At 39.2% G+C, this 4,586-nt stretch overlaps 1 protein-coding gene across 2 annotated transcripts in view; it reads right to left on the reverse strand.

The window, feature by feature from the left end:
- Positions 1-32: 32 nt before the first annotated feature.
- The window catches only part of KRT20 (keratin 20), a 15,831-nt gene continuing 11,277 nt past the window's right edge, over positions 33-4,586 (reverse strand). Inside the window, exon 8 of one of the 2 annotated variants that reach the window (XM_014590686.2) lies at positions 33-97. The gene's annotated coding sequence lies outside the window, so the exon portion shown is untranslated. Of the gene's footprint in view, positions 98-2,857; positions 3,878-4,586 lie in introns of those variants that run through there. The other variant, XM_027774769.1, reaches the window with a different exon arrangement.

Below are 4,586 nucleotides of genomic sequence, written 5' to 3' on the forward strand. Positions count from 1 at the left end.
TCTACATTACAGGTTGTACTTTTGAGGTGAGGGCTGAACGGGGATTCCATGGGGCTTGAGTGAGGCTGAGTTCTGGGCTTCTGACTTCAGTGACATTCTGTAAACACATGCAAAAACAGGGGAGGATTATTGGAGGCAATATGTGGTAGGAGAGAGGAGGAAGAGAAAATAATACCCTGGTAAGAGGACTCTTGGAAAAGAGCCTAGAGGAGAGAAAACAGAAATGGTGGAAGAGGAATCCAGACATAGAAATCACTAATCCATGCTTCGAGCTGGAATTGTTCATTGGGGGTATAGTCAGGTTACTGGGACTGACCTCAAGGGAGTAAGGGTGAGAGCAGAGGGTGTCCAGGAGGCCTCACTGGCCAGGTTTCGATTTATATCATTACATGTCATTCTCATTTCTAGATGTTGCAAGGCTCTGTGTGGAAATAATCCCCAGAACTCAGAAAAATAGTCCTCTCCATCCCAACCTCCCCTCTTGGGGCTCTCTGTGAGTTCGGTAGCTCCACTTCTGCACTGATGAGCTCATGTGCAGTGATGACATACATCGCTAACCATGCGAATGTGTGATGAAGAGACCTGTTTTTAAGGACTGTACCTTGTCCAACTGCCAGGAATAGGATCGTGCTGCTCTGGTTATAAGAAGTATAGCTAGATACAAAGATGAACGTTTCACTTCCAAACAGTAACTACTGGCAGAACTGGAAGTGGAACCCCACCATCTGGTTCCACGTGCATGTATGCTCTCGCCCACTTTCCTCGAAAGATTACTTGGAAGAGACTAGAGCTAGACCAAAAAGCAAGAACACATCTTCAGTTTGAAGGTGAAACTGAGTTAGGAAACTGAGTTAGGAATCATAATTATACCTTTCAAAGTTTTAAAGCATATATATATATATATACATATATATATAATTTATTATATATATATGCTTTAAATATATTTAAAGACAGGGCCTCACTGTTGAAATCTCCCTGCTCCACCCTCCCAGCTGGGACTATGGGAACATACTACCAGCACATCTGGCTCTTTTTTTTTTTTTTCTTTATAGATAAGGTCTTGCTATATTGCCTAGGCCAGCCTTGAGCTCACCATCCTTCTGCCTCAGTTTTCCTCAGTCACTGGGATTACAGTTTCTCACCACCTTGCCTGACTTTTCAGTTGGATCAGGAATCAGACCTGGGCTTCCCATGTGACTCCATGTGGAACACAGTGTCTCAGCATGTAACACCATGTCTGGGCCCTTACCTCTCTTTAACAAAGTGTCATTATTGCCATATGACAATACCGAATTAGTTTCAAACTCACCTGCTTGGGATTTTTTTTTAAATCAAATTTAGAGTTTCTTGTATTTTCATGTCAAAGTTTTAGACCATTGTGGAATGGGTATTGGTAGACAAGAAAAATATTCACTTCTAAATGTTCGCAACATCTTTAAAAGCCATTTGCTAGCTAGTGTGACTTGGAAGGAAATTAAGGAAAAAAAAAAGAGTGAAACCTGTTCATTTATTGAAAGCAAAGGAATGAAAATGATTGGAAAAATCTCTTGTGACAAAAGTTGTCATGAATCGGGAACCAGCAGTTAGCATAATGGCTATGTCGCTGGATTCCCACGTAGTCGACCGCGGTTCGTGTCCCAGACCTGGTGGCTTAAAACTCACGCCGGGCGCGTGTGCGTGCGTGCCCAAGATCCCGAGAGGAGAATGGAGGAGAAGGGATTGCGGCGTGACCATCCCCCCTGGGGGGTGATTTCTCGCTTTCTGTCTCTATGTCTCTCTCTGTCTGTCTGGCGAGCGCACGCGCCCTACAGTGAAAATCTCTCCAAAAAAAAAAAAAAAGTTATCATGAATCAATCTTGTGTGTGATGTTAGCCAACAAAGCTGGACATTTGCCACAATGGGCTGTTGTGTCTGGCTAATGAAAGTGACAATTAGAAAACAATGAAACAACTAAGGACAGGCAAATGTATTTCAGGTGTCAATCATGTATTACTGGTTGTGTAATTAGTTGCTAAAGAGGGTCTCCTGACTTTAGACCAAGAGCCCCCAGGATTACTTACTCCACTACTTGGTAAATGTGACTTCAGGAAAGCACTTATCTCCTGTCTCATATGTAATCTTCATTTATCCTCATATGTAAATGGAGATAATATAATAAGATAGAACCTTATGAAGTTGCTTTTTTTGAAAGTCAAAACGATTATATATTAGTAAGTTTATATGATTAAACATATAGCTTCTGTCTCACAGTATTATTGTGAGAATTAAATGAGAAATGAATGAAATGGTTGGTGCACTGTTTAGCTTGTAATAAGTGTTCAATAAAGGTAGATATTCTTAAGTGGATCGCATAATGATTTTCTATACAGTAAACTCAAAATCCTATTACTTATAAACTTCCATATTAAATTTGAGTTCAACTTATCTATGTACTAGAATATAATCGTATAGAACAAATTAATTTCCCCCTAAGCATTCATAAGCAGTTATAACTCAAAAGATAAAGGTTATATATGTATGTGTGTGTGTGTGTGTGTATATATATATAAAATCTGGCTTCTTTCACTTAGCATAATGCTTTCAAGGTTCATCTGTGCATAGCATGTAGCAGTACTTCATTGCTTCTTACTGGTGCATAATAACTCCTCTGTTGTATAGATATAACACATTTTGTTTATCCACTCATCAGTTGGTGGACATTCGTTTTATTTCCACTTTTGAGCTGTTGTAAGTCAAGATGCTATGAACGACTGAATACAAAAGAACACACCACATGATTTCACTTATATAAAATGTGCAGAGAAGGCAAATCCATAGAGAGAGGAAATAGATTAGTGGTTGTCAGGGGCTGGGAAGAAGGGGCATGAGAGGAACTGCTAATGGGGACAGAATTTCTTTTTAGGATGATGGAAATATTCTAAAATTAGATGGCTACACAATCTTGTGAACATAGTGAAGACCACATCCTGCACATTGCAAGGGTAAATGTCACGGTGTATGAATCATATCTCAGTAAAGCTGTTAGTAAGAATATGAGAAACACTTCACAATTTTTCTTTTTCACCACACAAAGGAGAGTGTCCAATGATTTACACAGTTTATTATTGAAAAGAGATTCATTCTGTCTTGAGAAGGGCTTTTCTAATTTTGCTTTTAACCTTTTGCAAGCATAGTGTGCCTGATTATTATTCTGCTCAGAATTAGTGATTGGAATTGACTCTCAAATTATTCAGAGAGCTGAGCTGAGTTTTAAATGATCGTAGAGGGAAAGGAGAAAGGTAGTTATAGCTCAAAGGAGGCAGAATTGCACTGATACTGAAAATTCAATGAGCTTAACCAAGAAATTGACTCAAGAGAAATTTTTGCAATTGAAAAACAGGAAAAAAAAATCAGAGAAGTTTATTTGCCATTTGTGTAGAGTTATTCTGCTCTGAAATTCAGCATAATTGAAATGTACTGTAATCTTCAGGGACATTACCTACAAGTTGATGTTAGGGGGTCTATAGCTTTTAATTAATGTGCTTTGCAATAAAGATGGCAGTAATGCTGTTTTAAATATTCTAGTGCTCATTGGATTTCATTTTTGCGGGCAATTTGCAGCTCCTCTGAGCATAACTTTTATTTTAAATGGCACAGACTGATAATTGGATTTTTTTTCTTTCCTTCTAATCACTACAAAAGGTATTAGTGGTTTTAGATGGCCGCTTTCTTGTAGGGAACAGAAATTGTTGCCACATTTCTTTTGAATACTCAGCAGCTTCTCCTCTGGCAGCTGTTTATAAATTTTCTTCCACCTCTTTGATTTCAGAAGATACAACCTTCCCATCCACAACTTCTTGCACGACCGTCTTAATCTTTCTGGTTTTCTTTGGATCTAAATTCATATTTAACATTGAATGTTAATTCAGACACATGGCTACCAACTTCTAATATCCAACTTTATTATTATTTTGTATTTATTTTCCTCTTTTAGAAAAAAAAAGTTGAACCCATTCTCTTTCTTAAATAATCTTAGATCTATTTTATAAATAAGTGTGGAAAATGTGCCACTACTCTCTCCACCCCCAAACAGAAATATGCAAACTCAAACTGAGGAAAATTCTTATTTTAGTCTTATTTACCCTTCTTGGGATCTCAAGATGTCTCAAGACAGCAATATCCTAGGCCAAGAAAATCGCCCTATCATAGGGAGTGTGCCACAGCTCCCATGCAAAGGGTTTCTTTATCCTATGTTCAAGAGTTTTAGAATTCCTGGGAACAGCAGTTGGTATAATGTCTATGTCGCTGGACTCCCATGTAGCTGACTGCGGTTTGAGTCCCGGACCTGCTGGCTTAAACCCATGCTGGACACGTGTGCGTGCGTGCCCAAGATCCCGAGAGGAGAACTGAGGGAGAAGGGACTGTGGTATGGCCATCCCCCCGGGGAGTGATTTCTCGCTTTCTGTCTCTCTGTCTCTCTCTGTCTTTCTGGTGAGCACACACTCCCTATAGCAAAAACCTCTCAAAAAAAAAAAAAAAGTTTTAGAATCCTGTTATCTTCTCTACTCACTTGAGAATTGACTTCCCTTGAGCCGCGCGGGGCG

The sequence above is a fragment of the Tupaia chinensis genome, unplaced genomic scaffold (assembly GCF_000334495.1).
Source record: "Tupaia chinensis unplaced genomic scaffold, TupChi_1.0 Scaffold000477_1, whole genome shotgun sequence".
NCBI lineage: Eukaryota > Metazoa > Chordata > Mammalia > Scandentia > Tupaiidae > Tupaia > Tupaia belangeri.